The following is a 21,714-nucleotide window of genomic DNA, read 5'->3' on the forward strand; positions in this document are numbered from 1 at the left end:
AGATCATAGAGCTTAAGAAACTGGGAAGGGATTTAAGGAGATAAAATTCCCTTTTTTCTCTTCACTGGCTTCCCAGGAAATATAGTAAGAGCCTCCAGCATTTTAGCCAGCTGCAAGCCTTTTAATTTTTTCTGTTTCATTCTCAGCAGGTACTTCTGGTTTCTGGTCAAGGGACAGACATTCCTATTCACTTTTTCCTCTGAAACAGAACAAAGTATATACAAAGTAATGAGATTGAAACCACGTCAATCACTTTCAGGGAGATTGAGCAAAGTTTCCTGAAATCTAACAGGATGTGAAAGCAGCAGCAGCACTTTCAGCAGAACTGTGCAAGCCTCTGCAGCAGCAGCAGCAGATCTTGCTGAAATACCAGGCTGCCTGGGGAACTTCTGTTCATGTAACACACCTCTTCCAGTGACACACTAGTTCATTGATTCCTTCTTGAGGTCTATTGGTTTACCTTGTGATTGGATGGCCGATCACAAGAGGTTCCCCAGGGCTCAGTGTTGGGACAAGCCCTGTTCCATATCTTTATCAGTGATCTGGATGAAGGGATGGAGTGCACCCTCGGCAAGCTTGCAGACACCAAGCTGGGCAGGAGTGTTGATCTGCAGGAGGGTAGGAAGGCTCTGCAGGGGGATCAGGACAGGCTGCATCCATGGCCAAGGCCAAGGCTGTGACAGAACAGGGTGAAGTGCTGAGTCCTGCACTTGGGTCACAGCAACCCCAGACAGTGCTACAGGCTGGGGGCAGAGTGGCTGGAAAGCTGCCATGGGGAAAAGGCCTGGAAGTGCTGGTTGACAGCAGCTGAACAAGAGCCAGCCGTGCCCAGGGGGCCAAAATCAGTGACAGCCTGGTCTGGCTCAGCAATGGTGTGGCCAGCAGGACCAGGGGAGGGATTGTCCCCTGTACACAGCACTGGTGAGCCCGCACCTCAAATCCTGTGCTCAGTTTTGGACTCCTTTCTACAAGAAAGGAGGTGCTAGAGAGTGTCCAGAGAAGGGCAACAGAGCTGGGGAAGGGTCTGGAGCATAAGTCTTACAGGAGAGACTGAGGGAGCTGGAGCTGTTTAGCCTGGACACTCAGAGACACAGGGAGACCTTATTGCTCACTACAGCTGCCTGAAAGGAGGCTGTAGCAAGGTAGTGTTGGTCTGTTCCCCCGAGTAACAAGTGACAAGAAAGGAGGCAATAGCCTCAAGTTGCACCAGGAGAGGTTTAGGTTGGACATTAGGAAATATTTCTTCATCAAAAAGGTTGTGAAGCACTGAAGCAGGTTGCACAGGGAAGTGGTTGAGTCACCACACCTGGAAGTATTTAAAAGACATGTAGATGTGGCACTTGGGGACATGGTTTAGTGGTGGACTTGGCAGCTGAGTTAACCCTTAAACTTGATGATCTTAAAGGTCTTTTCCAACCTAAATGGTTCTACATTTCTCTGATGCTCTGACATCTAATTATTGGCAAGGCAGTCTAAAGTGGGGGGAAAAAAAAAAATCCCATCTATTTCTTCTTCTGTTCATATTTAGGACATTTGGAAATTTCATGACAATTGCCAAATTTCCCATTTTCCCAAAATTCACATTTCCCCAGCCTTCCTGTTTTGGTAACCTTACTGGAGACCTCAGATAGAGTAGATTCAGCTCACATCCATTCATCTTAACCTTCTGTTGGTAGCAGTGTTGTGACAGCTGTTCCTTGTGTCAGGAGTGACCAGCTGGAGAGAGTAGGGGGATATGACAAAAGGGCCATTGTGCCACCAGGTTTGTACAAAGGAAATTAAGGAATATGTTTCAAACATAATTATATTGTGACAGCTCTCCAACTTGCATGAAAACACTTTTCCCTGTGATTTCCTACTTGTACTGCTCTGCATTTTCAAATTTTTTAATCAAGCCCTGGCTACAAGTCTCTAACTGAAAGCAACTTTGCCTTCTCTCTCCAGGGTCAGCTGGAGAGATTACACCTTCCATGAACATGGGCCTCTAGTCTGAAACCTTGGGCCAAGCTGTGGTGCCTTTGTTTGCCTCATAAATACTGATGTTCTGTGGTTTTAGCTATGTTATTTTATTAAAGGAGAGATCACAGATTTATCTTATTACAGGAGAGCTCACAGATTTCACTGGATGGGTTTTCCACAGAATCTTATCCACAAAATATAAAAACCCAACATTTTGCTCTCTGAAACATGTGATAAATAGAACAATAAATCACTGACCCATATCAGCACCTGGTTTACTAAAAGCAGGATTTGAACCTCACAGTTTACTTTTGGACCCAACCTGCTCCAGCACACACTGCTGTTGCTGAAAACAGGTGCCTCCAGCTCCATGACTTGGGAGGTCAGTGTGCTCCTCCATGGCCCAAGTGAGGTCAGCCCAGAGATGTCAAATCCAAAATGTTTCAAAACACTTGAGAGAGAAAACACAGCCCAGGACCAGGATTCCTGTCCTGGCTTAGTCAGAGCTGGGTTGCAGGTTCTGGAAAGCTTATCCACTGATGCCAAGAATGATTTAGCCAGTGACAGTGTGGAAACTGGCTGTGCAAGCTGTTGCAACATACAGTAAGAGCTGCAAAGGCAACAGGAGTATTACAAGCGCTGTGCTACCACAGCAGTTTGTGCCAAAGAAAATCCTCATTTACAGACATTCTCTGGCAGAGTTTGGTTAATAAGATGGATAGTAAATGGGAGTGGCAATTCCCTAAAACAGCTGTGGTTATTCCCATACTCCAGAGATAAAGCAAGGAGTGAGCAGTAGCCAGGAAAAGGGGGGAAATAACATAAAAAGGAGAAAGATCTGCTTTTGCCATGACCCAGGCACTTTCCTCAGGGCAGAAGAGAGCAGAAATCAGAAGCAAGTTTGCTCTTAGAGAAGGGATTAATCATGAGGGGAAAATGCCTTGTCATGCCGTGACTCAGCAGAAAATGTTACTTGCGTGGAAGCAGCTGGAGGACACAGCTGGAACACAGCAGTGAGTCAGGAAAATCTGGGCTTTGAGCTGCTGACTTCACCCTTCCTTCCCGCCTTCATTTAGCAATCTGAGCATGTAGGTATGCCGTGATTGCCTATAAAGAGATACTTTGTATTTTCTTGTGTAGCTGGGTTGGATTTAAATTACACAGGAGAATTGGAAGTACAGATGACATTGTTGCCTTTTCTGTGAAGCGCTTTTTGCCACTGATCTTTTTAGGGCAGCTCCTGTGGCATGGTGCTAAGTGAAACAGGATTGTGAACCACAGATGAGCTGTCTAACATATACTGTAGTTTAAATTCATAATAATACAGACCTGGATCACCAGCTTTTCCACAGGAAAAAGAGAAAATGGGAGGAAGAAATTCTGCCACCACAGCCTTATATTATGTCATGTTTTTAGGGGAATATCCCTCCAAAAAGAGGATATACCCTTTAATAAATCATGTTATCTTTTCAGAGAAATAGAGCAAGGGCACCAGAGCAATGAAGTGTGTTTCCAAGATGATTGCCTAATTTGACTTTCCACCTCTTCAAGCAAAAAAAAGGATAGGAATAAGATTCATCCCCAAGAAGGCATTGTGGGGATATCATGCTGTCCAAATGCTCTCTTCCATGTGATTCCCTTAAGTGGTGCTGCAGAGCAATGAATGGTACCTGAGTACCAGCTCATAACATGAGTTAAAGGAGTTTTTCAGAATTTTAGCCTGCCCTGCTCACACTTCAGGAAATGTTAATTTTGCCAAACCTTTTGGATGAACCTACAGTGGTTTTGCTCCCACTGTTTGATGTTACACAACAGTCTGAAGACCCCAACCAGAAGCAAATGTCACATCTCTAACTCACTGTGAAGTTACATAATTCACCAGAACTTCCACCCCTATACTCCCTACCCTGATTTTACAACACAAGATGCAGACTATAGCCAGCAGGTAAATAGGAAAGGGAACTTAACTAAAATAAAGAGCCTAAATAAAACCTAAATGTACTTAAATATCAGAAAAGGGAAAGGTGACACACAGCGACATTGAGGCAGCTGTGATTATGTGACCTAGTCACAGCAGAGACCTGGCTAATTGCAAGCTGTTTCTGGATCCTTTGTGTTACAGACAGCATGAAAAGGTAGGATTTGTCATGATGCTGTCATGATGCTGTCATGAATTTGAAATAGTGTAATATGCAAAAGCTGCAAGGTCTCTTATTTACTGGATGCATTCATGGAATTACTGCAAGAAAATCCATTAATCCATTCATGGATTTACTCCATGAAACACTAGCTGAGATCTGCAATGTCATTTTCATCAGTCATGGTGAACAATCCTTTCCCTTGTTGCTGTATTTCTCTTTCAAGCCTCCTTGCTCAGCACTCTGTTATTTTCTGAAATTAAAATGGGCAATGCAGGTGGGTTTTTCTCCTGAAAATTCTGCTGACAAACCCTGGCAACATCTTAGAACACCCTGTTGGTGTTGGGCCACTGACAAAGGATGAACCAAGAAACTGTCAGTGGGAAACATCAGCAGCCCCTACAGATGAAATTAGAGGCCTGAATTAAATTCAACTTTGCAAGCACTCGGCATGCATGCTCACAGATGTAGCTAAATCAGGCTCCTGGCTCAGGCCCTGGTTTCTAATCTGCCTGAGCAACACAGTTTCCAACCCAGACTGCCAGAGGTCATCCAAGGACCACCATGACTTCACTGTGTCTCTCCTGGGGACAGCTGTGCACGCAAGCTCAAAGCTGCACGTAGCTCTCTTACGAGTCCGCTCTGAGCAGTAACCCCTCTTCGGTGCTAGTTACAACACATGTCATAGCTTACCGTGTGTTAAGGAAAGATCTATGCCAAAAGAGAAGTGTGGCAGTAATCCTTCCAGTACCATATTGCTTATCCCTATTCCTCTTCTTCCCCCGCTCTTTTGCCTCCTCTCCAGCAGCAGCACAGGCACAAACCAGATCTGGAAACTGTTTCATCTGAAATCCATACCTCACCATCTGTTTCTCTTACTGTTGGTTGAACACACATCAAAATTCAGTCTAAGAAAAATTTAATAGACTATTCCCCAGTCTACTGACTTATTTGCACTGCCATTCCTTTGCTTTGATCCAAAAGCATGACATTGCTCCCCAAAACTTCAAAATGAGCTGCAAGAAAATACCAAAGAAACAAAAAACAAAAAACCCTGAACAACTCTATGCAGACTTCTGTCTGATAGGTAGCTTGGAATTCATGTCCCTGTGTAGTTCCTCTCTGTCACCCAAGGCTGGTGTATATCATATATGTCATAGGCTTGTTGATGGAAGTGGCTATTCATAAACCCAGAAAAACATGCCAAATGGGAAGAGAATACTGACAAGCCAACTCAGAGACTTCTGGAGGACGACATGGAGGTGAGTGTACATGACTTGTTCTGAATGCCTCTAGTCTTTTATTTCACAATTTGATGTGAGGGTCAAATCTTTGAGGTTTTCCCTAAGCATGACAGCTATGCCTGTAGATTGAGTTTGTGGTCCAGCTGGAGAAGGACACTAAAAAAGGGCACAACAGCAACAGGTCATAATGCTCAGATGTAAAAAGGACAGTGGTGAGTTCAGGCTCCCAGTCAGCTCCTGGTCTTGCCCTGAGGGCAGATCACCCACGCTCCTAGGCAAGAGTCTCAGCTCCTCATCTGTGAGGTTTGTGAGACTGTGCCAAGCAGAGTTCTCTAAGGAGACCATGATTCTTAATACCAGAGCCACCACATCAGCCTGAGCATCAGCATGGAGAAGAGCAAAGGAAGCACCTTGTGTTCAGAAATCCAATCAAGATGAGTTGTAAAAACCATGGCAGATGGCCACATGGCTGCAATTTCTGCAGTTGAAAATCTCTCCCTGCTAGTTCATTAATTCTCAAACACACCAGGAGCATAATGGAGAAACACAGACTCCCTCAGACAAAGAAGAATTTTATTTTCTTGAGATATTTTCAACTCTTGAACGTTATGTAACTTTCATTTAATCCTTACCATGTATTAGTACTGTGAATGGCAGACAATTGACATTTTACAGAACATAACCCAGCTAGACTAATGCCAGCAAAGATGTTTCCTCAGCTGAAGTGGGACCTGAGGCCTTTATACATGCTTGACAGGATGTTTAACTTTGCTTTGACAGTAATGTTCCCTGCAATTTTATTCTGAAATAAACCAGCAGTTTTAACTGCCTTGTGTTTTCCTCCTGATGCAATTTGTCTTCAGGGAAAATGACTACAAACTCACTGAAGGCAAGCATTTATTTGCAGTCTCACTCATTTTAGAGCCTCATGAGGCCTCACAACTTTATTGAGGGTTCCAACATGTGTTATTAAAGCCATAATATCTTTGGAGTCCTTAAAGTGGACTAGACTTTCACTAATAGTAATACTACTGATAATTCTAATAAAAAAGCAATTATGAAGCCTTGTGTTCATAGATAGGAGTTTAAATAACAGCTAAATATGCCCCAGCAAAGCAAAACATATACCCAGTAAAGCAAATACTGGAAATTAAAACCATATTATACATTAAGTGTCCCTGCTCTTTGGGATGTTTGTTCAATGCATGGTGTGAGAGTGGCAATACTGCTGTTGTATCCTCCTGACAGGGCTTATGCTGTGAAACCACCTACAAGACACAACAGAAGTGGACATATGGGATTAGCTGAGTGAGCTCCCATCTTTCAGAGTGTGGGAAATAAAGCAGAAAGGTTTGCCTGGGGGGGCTCCAGTGGAGAGGGAAGAACAGAGGTGAGGATCCTGTCGCTCTTCCCACCTCTAGGCAGAATGACCCCCAACAGCCCCTTCGGTAGCACCACACACACCGGCACCCAGGCTGGTGCAGCAGCCTGCATTTCCACTGCCCTTCTCTCCTAAGGCATGGGTGGCTATTTTCTTCCCATCTTGGAGCAGTAATAAAAAGAGCATTTCTTTATCTAACTTGCATGGTAGTTCCTGAATGCTATTTGCACCTTCAGGTCCAAAGGAGAAGGCAATGAAATTCTTTTCCAAGGTAAGACCCATTCAGTGCAGGGCCTGAAGTGGGTCTTTTTTGCAGAGTGAGGGTCAGAGGGATGTGTTTTCGCAACTCCAAGAAATCCCAGGAAATGGTTCCAGTAAACTTGTCTGAAACGACTGAAAATGGATGAAAGATAAAGCAGTTTAAAAAAGCTTTAGCTTCTCCACATGCCAAGGTCTTCTTTTCTAAAATTACGTAAGCAGCCAAATGAGAACAGGGTTTCACTGAATTGTTTGACAGAATTTTATCTATTCTTTAAATTTTGTTTTCAAAATATGTATTAACTTATATTTTATGTATATATGTGTATATATATGCACACACATATAAAATAAGTAAAAATTGTTCTTTAAAACTATGCACGTAAAAAAACTTGTAAGTCTGTTTCAGATTTTTGCTTTTTTTAGGATTTAGGCCTGGAAACTGTGCTTTCTTTTGTCAGAAGACTTAGAAAACAATTCACATTCCAAAAGCAGCTACAAATTACAGCTTATCCTGTTACTTTTTCAACAAAATATGAAGAATACATTTCTAAATAGCAAAAATAAGTTACCAACACAAATCATTAATTGCCAGACAAGAGCCATAGGCTGGTAACATTATTGTGAAGTCTGTATAAAGGATGCCATGAAAATGAGCCATTATGTGGCTCATTTAGCTTACAGCTGTTCTGCATTCTTATCAAGCAGTATCCTGTGTCAAAGAATGACAGTTTTAATTTCCTTTGCTGGTTGTTCTGTTTAGATCACTTTGACGCAGATTATTGCTTTTACAAGAACATAGTCCAGCTGGAGGGCAAACTCCATCTTCTAATAATTTTTCTTTCTTTCTTTCTTTCTTTTTTTTCTGCTGTTCCTTCACTGTGTGGAGCAGCAGTGCAAAGCCAAGTTGTATAACTTGGGTTTGTAGTAGGTAATTTGATATTTTTAGACACTCAGGTGTAAAGTTTCGTCTTTAAATTACAGGGATTTAATTCTAGCTTAATCCAGATGAAATTATTTCATGAGGTCATAAATGAAAGGGTGACTGGATTAAGCAGTATCAAGAAAACATTTAAAGCATAGATACAATTTCAATGACTTTTAGGCATATATTTCACCTACTGTGTGTATTTGGTTGCTGTCTTGAACAAAGGCTAAGTGAAGCAGAAGTTTCCCTGACCTTAGGCCTTATGCTTCCAACCCAGGTAATTACATTGAAATGACTGGGCTTCCATTATAACACCTGTCAACCAGAAACCAAGGCAGCAAAATCTGACCAAGCAGCTGTAACACTCATTCAAACTTCCACAGCTGGCAATGGCATGTTCAATTGGCCCCCTTTAACAAGGGGATTTTGGTGAAGAACTTCTTCGCTCTGTGCCATCTCAGACCTGGCAGTCCTGAAAAGGCCCTGTACAGCCAAGTTACAAGATCTACACTGTCCCCTGCCTTCTTGTGCAAGAAGAGTGTCCTGCATCCTTCATGGATGACAGTGCTTCCCTTGAGAAGTGTTTCCCTTTCCAAGGAAAAAGAAAGGACCAACCTACTGGTTGTACAACAATGCTAAGACTTTAATTTCTCCAATGTAAGCGTGAGGCAACACAACAGAAGCATGAGATGACACAATGGAGGATTCATCTGGCACTTGGGGTGATGTAATCATGCCTCTGCTGGGCTGCATAAGAAGGGCGGGTCCCAGCACTGTGTTTCAAACATAGGCTGTGTATTCCAGTGGTGTACCTGGGCTATGCTGCACTGTGCCCTTGGAAAGCTGTGAGTATCGGCTGTATTTGGCACAACTGGTGAGAAAAACAAAGAAAGGCTGTGGCAGTGCATGGCAAAGGAGGTAAACAGAGACCTGTCTCTGGGTAATTACAAGGTAGGATCCAAAAAATCATCACTCAGTGCAGTAGATTGGCTCAATAGAATTAGAGAATCACAGAACCAATTTAGTTGGAAAAGATGTTTGAGCATTTGTAGAGAGCAGTAAGTCGCAATTCCCCTGAGTTTCCTTTTCTCCAGGCTAAACGACTCCAGCTCCTTTAGCTTTTCCTCACAGGACTTGTATGCCAGACCCCCAGCTTCATTGCCCTTTTCTGGACAAACTCCAGCACCTCCATGTCCTTCCTGAGTTGAAGGGCTCAGAACTGAACACAGGACTCAAGGTGTGCCCTCACCAGTGCTGAGTACAGGGGACAATCACTGCCCTGGTCCTGTTGGCCACACCATTGCTGATACAGGCCAGGATGCCACTGGCCTTCTTGGCCACCTGAGCACACCCTGGCTATTGTTCAGCTTCTATCAACCAGCACCCCGAGGTCCTTTTCTGCTGGGCCACTTTCCAACCACTCTGCCCCCAACTTATAAGAACTTCATGCCCAAGATTTCCTCTTCCTTAGACAGTTTTGCCAGGACTTTCTTGCTCTAATTTAGGTGCAAGAAACTTTATCAAATATCTAATGCTTCAACTTTGCCAGTGAATAGTGACTAAAGCCATTCTCAGGCACTGAAGCTCATATTCACATTATTAAAGTGTCTCACTTTCCAAACTAGATTGCATGCTCACAAGCTGCATCTTAGGAGTGGCCATGGATTGGTCTTGACCCCCAAAGTATGCCCAAAAAGTTGTTTTGGAGAGTGATATTTGTATTAGCCGGAATAGGGACACATACATTCTGGTAACACAGAGGTCTGGGTGTCCCTGTCCAGGGCACCCTCTGCCAGCCTCCCTTCACCAATAGATACAGCCTACCATTGATTCATTTCATTCATTTTCTTTCCCTCAGTATTTAAATCTCTCCTTCTCCCAAGCAATATTGGCCTCTCCCTTTAGTGAGTGAACAGGAATACAACTGCCATCTGTAGAAATTATCTCTTCTTGTCAGATGTGCCTGTGGTCCCTAATACCCATCTACCATGACATCCACAAGAGGCTGGTGGCACTGACAATGACTGATTCTTCATGTAGTTCTTGAACCAAACCTCTCCCTGTCCGAGGCCTCTCTTCCAAACAGCTCCACAGTCACTCCCCGTCCTTTGCTGCCTCCATCCACACTAAGTTCAAACCAAACACCTCCCTCTCTCTTCTTCTCCATCGTGCACCAGCCATGACCCTTACCTCCTGAGGTGGCACTGGTCTTTGCACTGGTAGTCAGGTCCAGCTCTGGAATCAAGCTCCTGCAAAGGTGTCCTTGGCATCCTGGAGACAGTACAGCTTTCCTTTCACTGTTTTTTGGGTGTGCTTCAGTAGCATTGCCTTCAAGGGACACTGCATCCTCCACTGAGACAGACAAGCCACAGCCAGATTGTCCACCAGAAAAGGTGGATCCAATAAAGGAAGGTCTTTGGCATCCAAAACAGGAGATAGGCACAGAAACCACACTGCAGGAGACAGATCCAAAGAACTGAGTGACTGAGTGCTCCTAAAGCTGAAAGGAGATATTAGAAGGCATAGTAGCAAGGATGTATTCAAGAGGTGATTCTCACAGATCAGAGTTCAGAAGAGGGTGCAGAGCAAATTTTCAGCCACTCAAGAATATCAAGCCTACTCACTACAGCTGTGGTGAGAAAGACACTGTGTCCTGACAGGAAACATGTGCAATATAAAGACATAGAGACACATATCTGCAGCTGATTGAGGTTATTGCTTTTGAGACAGTTACTCCTTTTTGACTATAATGGAAAAGGGAAACTTGAGTGTAAGAGAAGTGAAAGAAAATATCTGAGAATCCCTCTTCCATACAAGTACAGACACGTTCCAATTTTCACTTGGCCTCTCTTGCCAAGCTATCACATTTCTCTGTTGTCACATCCTTGGGTGCCAGACAATACATTCAAAGGTGGGTGATGTTTCACCAGAATGATGTGATGCTTTCCTCAGAGTGACACATCTTCCTTTGGCAAATGAGCGAACTCCAAATGCAAGGAATGCAGTCCTTGAGTCACTAGGAAGGAGACTGTCCATTCACTGTTGTCTGCCTCTGGGCAATGAATACGGGCCACTTCCAAACAATTAGAAATGTGGTTTTCTTTTCCCTGGGGAGGTTTCTGTTTCAATTCTCAGACCTGTGTCCTTGCCCACGGAGGTGCTGGGAGAGCAGCATCTGCCACCTCAGCAAGCAGCCCCTGTACATGAACTAAAAGCCAAACTGCCTGCATTTATTTCAGCGGAATGACACTGGTAGAAAACTGAGTTACAAACAAAAAGTGGATTTTTTTCTGCTGGTCTCAGGGATGGATGGGCCTGAAGAAACAATTGTCTCTGTCTCATAGAGACGGTCCTACCAGCTTGCATAGCCTTACTGGGGAAGATGAAGAGGTAGGGAGAGAGGGTTGAATAAAAATGTTGTTGCTGACTTTAGGCTACAGCCCCATCTTTTGCAAGCTCTGTAATTCCACAATGCAAAAATAAAGGGCAGGCGAATTTTCTTCCCCACTTCATATCACTTCCTAAGTGATCATATAAGTAATATGATTTAGGAGAGGCAGAATTATTGGACCTACCAAGAAAATTCAATTTTGCAGAACTCTTTAGCAAATCTGGGCATCTCCTGACCTTGTCTCTCTCCCTCTTCCCTTTAATTCTCTTTTGATTCTTTTATTTTCCCTTCACTCTTTTTCTATATCCTAATTCTGCTTTTCCACCCACTCCTTTTCTATATCTGAATTCTGCCTCAGTTGTACTCTTTTTTATTGAAAAATTAGAAATTTTTTTCAGCTCTCATCACCTCATTTTTTTTTTCATTATTTTGCCATTCTCTGCTCTCCAGTAAAATACTCTGAAACTTGTGGAACCAATACTGAGGCCTTTTGTTTCATACTCATGTGCTGTGCAAGGTATCTGGGAACTTTTTGTTCTAATGGAGCATGGGATCATTCAGGTAGGAGGCACTCCTGGAGGCCAGCTAGGCCATTACTGAAATATCAATTTTGAAGTAGGATCAAGATGCTAAATGTCTTATCCAATCAAGTTTCACACACCTGCAAGGATGGAGATTCAGTAGCCTCCAGGCACTTGACCAGTCCCACTGTATAACACTTTTCTGGTTAGAAAATTTGTTTCATTATTAGGAAGCACTTTCCTACTTCAACAATACATTTCTATTCAAGGCTAGATTAGTCCCATCACTTTGTTGGCACCCTCTCTGGTAGTTACAATGCTAATAAGAAGCAGTCTTGGTCCCCTCTGAGGCTTTCTTTCACCAGACTAAACACAGTATCCACTTCCTACTTCCTTTTCAGCACAAAGCCCTCCATCCCTCTGACCACTATTGGCACCCTTCAGTTAAAGTTCATGTTTGAAAGTTCATTGCTCTATGTTTGACATAGAGCAATCAGAAGCATATGAAAAATTGAAGTGAAATCTCACAAATGTCTTTGAATTAGAGCAGTAAGATTCTCCATTTTCTGCTGGATATATCTCACCAGACTGCTCTAAGTTCACCCTAGCAGCATACCTGCCACAGACAGCAGCATCCATCCCTTCCACAGTTATTTCCTTACAGCATACTTGCTGCCATTACAGCACCCAGTTCATGAGTTCCTTCCTCACCATCTGCTTATTAACACTCAGCAGTGCTCTGTCTCTTTTTGCCAGCTCCCTGCACACCTAATCCCTGTTTCTCCCTGCTCCCTCCTCACTCCATCCCACAAGATTCCATGAAGAGGCTTAATTGAAATTCCCAGGATGGAAACATGTTTCCTTTGTGTAGGAAATAGTTTCTCAATGAGTGTACTGGGGTGACACAATCCAACATTACAAAGTCATGTTTCATTTTATCCACCTCCCAACCTCTACTTGCCTTTCATTCAAAATTTTCCTGAGAGCTTTGCGTACTATTGCAGCCAACCACTTAAGACTGCCTGGGTCACCTCCTCTCTCCACATTTTTAACTAAATGGTCTGAGTTTGCTTTTCTTCCTATGTGTGTTATGGTCCTTACCTAAGAGGTCTGAAACTAGGGATGCTTGCTACCAGACCTGTGCTTCCATGTACCAGTCCCTGTCAAATTCAGAGGCACACTTTGCCTCACAATAACCCAGGAGTTTTCTGGAAAAAAAAATAATTATACGTTCACTGCATCTTGAACAACAGAAGTGCCAGAAAGATAATCACAGACCCACAGAATCAGCTGAGTTGGAAGGGACCCACAGGGCTCACTGAGTTCAAATCCTGGCCCTGCACAGCACCATCCCCAAGAATCACACCATGTGCCCATGAGCATTGTTCAAACACTTCTTGAGCTCTGTCAGATTGATGTTGTGACCACTTCGCTGGGGAGCTGTTCCAATGCCCAACCACCCACTGGGGGAAGAACTTTTTCCTGATAGCCAGTCTAAACCTCCCCTTACACAGCTTCAGGCCATTCCTTGTTGCTGGTCCAATAGAGAAGAGACCAGCATCTGTCCCTCCTCTTCCCTTCAGGAGGACACAGTAACTGCAATGAGGTCTCCCCTCAGTCTCCTCTTCCCCAGGCTGAGCAGACCAAGTGACCTCAGATGCTCCTTGTATGGCTTCCCACTGAGGCCCTTCACCATCTTTGCTGCCCTTCTTTGGGTACCCCTCTAAGAGTTTTCTCACATTTTGGCACCCAAAATTGCCCCCAGCACTCAAGGTGAAGCTGCCCCAGCTCAGAGCAGAGCAGAACAATCCCCTCCCTTGCCTGGCTGTCAATGCTGGGCCTGAAGCCCCCCAGGACAGAGTTGGCCCTCCTGGCTGCCAGGGCACTGCTGAATCATGTTCAACTTGCCATCGACCAGGACCCCAGGTCCCTTTCCACAGCACTGCTCTCCACCTTCCCCTTTCCAACATCCAGGGTTGCCCCATCCCAGGTGCAGAATCCAGCACTTTCCCTTGCTGCACTTCATGTGGTTGGTGACTGCCCAGGCCTCTCATTTGTTGAGGTCTCTGCAGGGCCTCCCTGCCTTTGAAGCTCCTCTCAGTTTTGTATCATCTGTGAACTTGCAGTCCTGCATCCATGTCATAAACGTAGACATTGCACAAGGCCAAGGATGGGGCCCAGTGGAACTCCACTAGTGACAGGTCCCCAGTCTAATGTCACCCCATTCCCTACAACCCTTTGTGCCCAACCCATGAGCCAGCTCCTCACCCATTGCAACTTGTATTTATCCAGCTGGATATTTTGTCCAGAAGGATACTTTGTGAAACAGTATGGAAAGATTTACTGAATCCCAAAAGAATTACATCAACTGGCTTCCTTTGATCAACTAGGTGGGTTTCTTTATCATAAGGAAATCAGTTTTGATAAGAAGATCTTTCCTCTCATGAAGCTGTGCTGGCTGTGACTGATAATGAAATGACTGAAATCCAAATTCACTTATACTTACTCCAAAAGCATGCAACAAGATACAAATTGCGCAACAGTTGGCACTATGTTCCATAGCTGTGAAGGCAGGAATTTCTTCAACTATATTTCTATTGTAAGAGCTTATCTGTTAGGTTATGAAGATCCAAAATGTTGTGATAACCCTGCAGTTTCATTTCTGGAGTTACTAGCTGGAAAAACAATGATGAGAAGACATGAAATCATTAATGAGGAGTTAACCACCAATAGGAGAGATTTCAATTTCCCTCTAATCCCTTTCTTTGCTGAGACATGTCTGATTATCCCTGTTGTGTTATCCTTTTCAATTCCCAGCAACATAATTACCAGCACTGCTTTTACAATGCCCATAACTAAAGTTTTGCAATATGGGAAATGTCAGCAAGGTGCATTTTGTTGGCATCTCCTAGTTTTATTAAACACTCCTTGGAGGGGCAAAACTTTATCCTGTAATATTTAAAGAATCTCCATGTAGAAATACATTCTTAAACAAGATGTAATATGATATTCCACATTTAAACAGGTTTACTTTCCAAGTTCAAATAGAGTTGTGAATGAAATCCCTGATCCTCTGCTCAAAACATACTACAAGCATCCTAATTCTGAAATTTCGTCCTAGCAATTTAAACTAGATCCAACTCTTTCATCTGTTTAGTCCTTTACCAAACCTTTATTAAAAAACACTTAAACATCACATGAGAAAAAACTGCTAACAACAATAACCTCAACTTCTGTTGCAGCTCAATAGTAACAACACTTAGCTTAAAAGCTAAATTTTGTGGGTACTGCTATTTGTTTAGGGAAAAAAAATTGTATACTGCATGAATTGTCAAAAATTAGATCTATCAGTACTGTAGATTACTGTAAACTGACAGTAATAAATAGAATGCAAAAGACTGGAAAGTTGGACATCAGCAGAAAGAAATTACGCAAATCATGCATATGTGAATGGTTATTTGTAATGGGAATGAACTACATTATTTATGTAAAACAGATTATTTACTATGCCTAAACATGTTATTACATGCCAGGATATTGCATGGTTTTTTCTCCTGGTGCTCTCTTGCAGTCTGTATTAGTCTTGTGAAGTTTTCATTTATTTTCAGGAAACATTTAACATATTCCTGCCATGTTGCATAAAATTCTGCCTGAGAGGAAGGCAATTGCATCTGCCAGCTCCTTGTGTGCTGAGAAATGTGTGCTGAAGTTAAAGGCTCCAAACAGCATTCCTAAAAAAGCTCTGTTGAAGGACAAAGGCCCAGCAGCCATCCCCATCTGTCCCACTGCCGTGCAGCCCCACAGCCACCAGCAGTGTCACAGACTGGCTTGGAAATATGGGCCTAAGTACCTGTTTGCCATTCTTCCACACCTGAGATAACCCTGGGAAAGGAGCTGGGGAAATCAATAATGCAAACAGGGATGCTTCTAGAGTCAGGAACAATTCCAGGCCAAGTGAAGTGCCCGAGGCCATCCTCTGTCTCCTTAGAGACAAATGCTAAAACTTACCTTGGAGAGCATCCCTCTGCCAGAGCTTCCCCACCGCAGAGAGGAGCATGATCACTGTGCTCACCATCCCACAGCAGTGAGAGGAGCTGCTTCCCCTCGATTTGAGCCTGTAAAATACCATGTGGACTTTTCAGCAGCTTCTCTGATAATCAGCCCTAGGAAGCTTGAGCCCGAGGAGTGGGAATGCTCTCCTCTCCCAGAGAAACCACCTGTGGCAGGGGGTCATTCCTGTTACTCATTATAGCTGACACACCGTACAGCTCACTATACCACAGTGCTGCACAATGTTGTCTGTAGCCGAGGTATCAGACACAGCTGAAGAAATCATGCTTCTTTTTTACATCAGGAAGAGGGCAGCTGTGTCACTGAGGACGACATTACAGACGTCAGGAGCTGTGGTTCAGAAAGTCTGGCCCAGTGGCTTCTGAATCATCCGCTCCTGCGGCAGCACTTGGTGCCAGCCAAGCCCTGTGGCAATGCCGGCAGCCCCTTGCCCTGAACATTTGTGGCTGAGGTGTAACATGATCACCGAGCTCCAGAGCAAGGGACATCATGAGCCAATGGTGGTGATGACTTAGACATCACTGAATATATATTCAATTTGTAAATAGCCACCTCATTAAATATGCCCCATTTTAGCACCAAAAAAAACCCATTCTAGATTCTCATTCCTAATTCACTTTGTGCTCAAGACAAAAAAATCTGAGCAGCTATCATAGCTTTCCCATAATTTGGACATGCCAGGGGCCACTCCTAATTTTTAGAGCATTCACAGATAAAAAGAAATATTTTATATTTCATGTAAATAACTTATGATTTACTAAAAGCATTCCAGATTACTGAAGGGAAGAAAATGAAGGTGATGAAAACTTGCTGATACTTCATCTGCAAGGCTGCAGAGGAGCCTTGGCTTGCAGTAGTGTAAGGATGCTTTTCATGTGACCTTGTTCTTCCAGATAAACTCCTGGTGAGAATGGCAGGCTGCAAATGCTGAAGCAAGAAGCAAAAGTGAAAAATACAATAGGAAAGAGCAGAAAGTAGACTAAGTATGTGCATGAGCTGCTCTGACGGACTTCACCAGTGCTTTATCAGGAAAAAAAGTATTCTCTGAGACTATCTGAGGAGATTATATTCCATGGTTTTTCTCAATCTAAGTCAAAGCATAAACTGTCTATACTTTGTAAGGTGATGCTGTTTTAACACTGAAAGGAAGTCTATCACATGCAATACCACAATAAAGAACATCCTAGGCAAAAGGAGATTTTGGGGAAAACACATTTGATGAAGCTGAACCTAGGTGCAGGTGAGGGGGGTTGAGGATACAAAAAGTATACATAACAGTAGGGAGCTAAGAGCAAACTTCAGAGGTATCAAGGGACTGTGGGATTACAGGTTTCCTCACATGTCAGGGGGAGCTATTCAGGGAAAGGCCTTTACTGAACAAATTAGAAGTGTTAAAACCTTTTTTTCAAATTAGAAAACATAATCTATTTCAAAATCTTTAACAATAAGTCTCACTTCTAGCAAGTGGCCACAGAAAATATATTTCAAAATAAAAAGCTTGTTACTACAGAAAACTTGTGACTTCATTTTGGAATTATGAAATATCATGATTCCATTGAAACATTTAATCTTAACACTATAAGAAGAGTTACTTCAGGCTACATCAAAATTACTAGTGCTTAAGGGACCAACTTGAGGGGAGAAGTGGCAGAACAGGCAGAGTGACTTTGTCCCCTGGCAAAGAAGTGTCCTGCGTCAATGGCAAAGGATTTCAAACAGATGTCATCTAATATTTGCAACTAGTAATTCCTCCTTTTCTGATATCATCTGACTTACTTTCCTCCCTGTGATATCTTAGAAAATGAGTGTATTTCTTACTATGCTAGCCTTGGCTTTGATCGTACTACTTTTAAAAGAGTTTCCTCAAAGCCTGATGAGAAGGAGCTCAGGCTCAGAGAGAGTGAACAAACTAAACAGATTTTAGGAGGGATGGTAGAAGCCATTTCCCATGTCTTTCCTTTTACATGCAAGACAGTGCCAGTTTCATAATGAATTTAATAGAAATGCTGCTATTGAGTTCACTCTCTTACAGTAATTTTACATTGTGTTTGACAAAGTTTTAAAACAACTTTTCCTTGATGTGACACTGATCTTGCTCTTCTGAGAAGCAGATATTTTTGTTACCCCCGTGACCGATTCCCTGAAATGATTTACAAAAATTTTCTCAATAGGGACACAATAGGGAAGATATGAAACATGGAACAAAAAGTAATGGAATTCCAGAAATGTTAAAGAAGCATTCCAACCATTTTTTCATCACCATCATCATAAGCCAGGAGAGTCAGCTTTGTTTTCCTGACTGTTTTCAGGCATTTTATTCTGCAGATGTTCTCCGTAGACCCAAGAGCACTGGGAGCTCTGGATAAACCATATGTCCAACACATCAATGCTCCTTTCAAACACTCTGTTTCCAGGGGTTATTGGCTCATGAAATTTGCTGTCTACACAAGTCTTGCAACCCCATTACATAGGAGAAAAAATTGACAGTTGTCAACTTACCCATTCAGATGGCAAAGCATGCACTGACAGTGGTCATGCAGCTGCATGAATCTCTTCATTCTTTCATCAGGCAAGTGAAGTTCTACCAAAATCAATGGAGTCCGAACAGTTTAAAACATGTGCAATGGCCTTCCGAGGGCAAGAGGGTAGAGCTGACCAAAAAGACGAGTCAGGGACTAATAATAGCAATAATAACAATAACAACAACAATAATAATAGTAATAACAATAATAATAATAATTTGTCCTAAAAATTGTCTGGAGTTGAAAGTAGGTGGGGAGACAAAATTCCCCATTAATTCAAATTGACTTTAGCTACTGGCTTTGTTTGTTAATAAAACGTGGTGACCACATCAATGTCTTAAAACTTTCTCCTTTTTTAATCTGTTTTCAAGAGTGTACACTGCTCTGGAGGTGTGAGAGATGAAATTTATTTTGAGATGAGGTATAACATTTTTTATGTTCTACACAAAACCACAGTGATTTTTATTAATTTGTTATTGATACTCTCCCAGGGGTTAGGCATTGCAGCTTGCTCCAGCATACTGACACAAGTGTTCAGGCAGGCAGAGACTCAGTCAGATCACAGACTGGATCCTAATGAAAACAATTAAATTCCTTTGGTGTCTTATTTTCCAGCTAGATCCCCTCCCCAGTCTGACATAACGGCTCAAACACCAGTGCTGACACACATGGGAAGTGGTGAGAAAAAGTGACTAGTGGCAGAAGTCAGCATACAGACTGGCAGTGATACTCTTTTTTGGTAGCATCCTTCTCACATTTGTACCCATTTGGTAGCATGTCCCCATTTCCCAGGAGCTAGCAGGGCTCATTGAAAGAGCTTTAAACTAAATTTGTATAATAAATAAGCCCGAGGGCAGTGCATTAATGTTTGATTCTATGTTTCTCTATCAGCTTATAACAGTTGTGGAACTACGTGCTAAATGTTATGCAGAAAGCAGCAGATTTCACTAAATAGTTGTGTGGTACCCAGGCTAAATGGAAGATTTAATGTGCAGTTGGTAACAGCACAGTCTCCATGGAGCGTCTTCCATATGACTTTTAAAAAAAAATAGTGGAATGCCGAATTTTAGAAAGCAGTAGTTTTGCAAAATGTATAAAGTATGTAACATCCTACGAGAAAAACTGCATAGACTATTGCAAGCAGATAATGAAAACAGTGTGAAATTAAACACAAAAGTTTAATTTATCCTTTCTTAAAATGCCTGTAATTCTGTCCAAGGCCTATGCTCTCTGCTCATGTTTCCCAATTGTTCCTGTATTCACAGGGAATAAAGACAATATCCCTTGTTGCCTTCACATAGGCACGTTTTGAAAGTCTAGGCACTTACAAGATACTAACAAGTCCAGACAAAGAGTATCAGAAAAAAGTAGACCATAGAGATCTCAATATTTGAGTATTTGTGAGTAACAACGAAAATCTATGTAAGAGCAGCAGGGAGTGATGGTTGATGATGCTGAGCTAAAGTACAAAGGGAGATTCCCAAGAAGTTCCCTCTCCACACCAAAACTGCCATTGTCACACGTGGCTGCAGCCTTAGAGAAGGGCCGGGTGTAGCATCAGCTGCAGGGAAGAGCTGGGGGAAGTTCTGGGTGAATGGTTTCGTTTCAGAGCAGTTCAGCTTGACTGCTTCTGGTTTTTATTTTTAACTTCTGGTCTCACACGTAATTTTAACATCAGCAGGGGAATGAGTACAGTCTGAGCACTGAGTACAGTCTGCATTTTTGATGTGCGATACCAGGGGATTTCACAGCGAGGAGCACCTGATCAGAGCAGGCAGAGCTGCGGTGTTCCCCTGCCATGCACACACAGACCCCCTGACAAGAAAAGGGTATGTGAGAACTGGTGTGTTGCACAAGAAGCTCTTGCACCTGTACAAAAGAAACTCCAGGAAGAGGAGCTTTTTCCCCTCAGGAAGCAGGTATGACTCCCAGATAGTCATGACCCTTTGCCAGGGAGGACCTGCCAGCCAATCCTCCTCCGTTTCATCACAGGAACCAGCTCTTCCTTCCAAGAAGCAGCCCATGGAGGAAGTGAAGCCTTCACCTCCACCCAGGCTTACTCAACAGCTCTGGGGTCAGGGTGTCCCTGGAAATCACTTTCTATTTCTGCCCAATGTCTGAATATTTTGTACTACATACTAGAGCAAACTTCCCTTGGAATCCAGGTCAACCCACTGAGGTGGCACATGGGCTCCTGATACTCTCTTTCTGACAAAAAAAAATGGTTCACTTTAAGAGGAGGGATAAAAAACCATTTTGGCCAATATTCTTCTTGGGAGTTGGGAGACTTTACTGTAAAGGAGTAAATCTGGGTTCATAATCCGTTTAAATAAGGAAGGGATATGATTCAACATCTCCCACATCCTGGTTGAGCAATCTAAACAAAAAAGCATCAGACCATTAACTGGCCATCTGAAGGAAAAAATTTGTTGGACCAAGACCACTCAGATCCTCTGGTGATGGACCAAAGTCTTTATAGCTAACCTGGCCTCCAGGACACTTTTGCTTCAAGAACAGCACTGTGAAAAGAGTGAATATTACAGATCCAGCACAGCCTATTAATCCCTATTATAGTGTGCTAGCATGCAACGCAAAAGGGCTCCTGCTATGGTAAGTATGTTCCCTTTCACAAAATCAGTTTAGAATAATAAAGAAGTTTGCTAGAACTCACCCAGAAAGGAAGAAAGACTCAAATCCCACAGTGTGAAAGGCACTTTCTGAGTAGTGATACTCAGTTTTCTCAACAAAATGGTATGACCAAAGTGGCAAACTCCACAGCAGCTTCACTGTGTCACTACAGGATCCTTGAGTTAGAAAACCTTTATGAAAGCACACAACACTTACTGAAGATGCATTCTGCATTTTGGTTTTCCAGTTCACATCTGCTAAGAGCAACTTCCAGCACACATAAAGTGCCATTGAAAAGTTATTTCCCAAAATGAACGTACTGAAGCCTTGCATCTCATTCCAACAGTGGAGTTACTTATACTCCACACCAATACTTTTACCACTGATACCACCCACCTTCTGTTCTCACTACAGAAAGAAACTGCTGCTTTCCAGGAAAAAGCATGAAAATTTTGTTACATGACTTGGCTTTTGTGTAGGTAATTTACAAAGTTACAGAAAGGCAATCACCAGGAAAAGCAGAATGAGAATGCAAGAGAATGCACAGCTAAATGTCAAACCAAGCAAGACAACAGTCTGATAATGAGATTATGGGCACAAAAACATTGGGCATGGACAAGGGTAAATATAGTTATATTTACAGATGTCTCATGGAACGACACATGAGCTTTTA

At 42.8% G+C, this 21,714-nt stretch overlaps 1 protein-coding gene across 1 annotated transcript in view; it reads left to right on the forward strand.

Moving 5' to 3' along the window:
* Window positions 1-2,980: 2,980 nt before the first annotated feature.
* IL6 (interleukin 6) overlaps window positions 2,981-21,714 on the forward strand; it is a 29,559-nt gene continuing 10,825 nt past the window's right edge. Inside the window, exons 1-2 of the mRNA XM_058833154.1 lie at window positions 2,981-3,047; window positions 5,258-5,359. The gene's annotated coding sequence lies outside the window, so the exon portion shown is untranslated. The remainder of the gene's footprint in view (window positions 3,048-5,257; window positions 5,360-21,714) is intronic.

This window comes from Poecile atricapillus, chromosome 2 (genome assembly GCF_030490865.1).
Source record: "Poecile atricapillus isolate bPoeAtr1 chromosome 2, bPoeAtr1.hap1, whole genome shotgun sequence".
Taxonomy (NCBI): Eukaryota; Metazoa; Chordata; class Aves; order Passeriformes; family Paridae; genus Poecile; species Poecile atricapillus.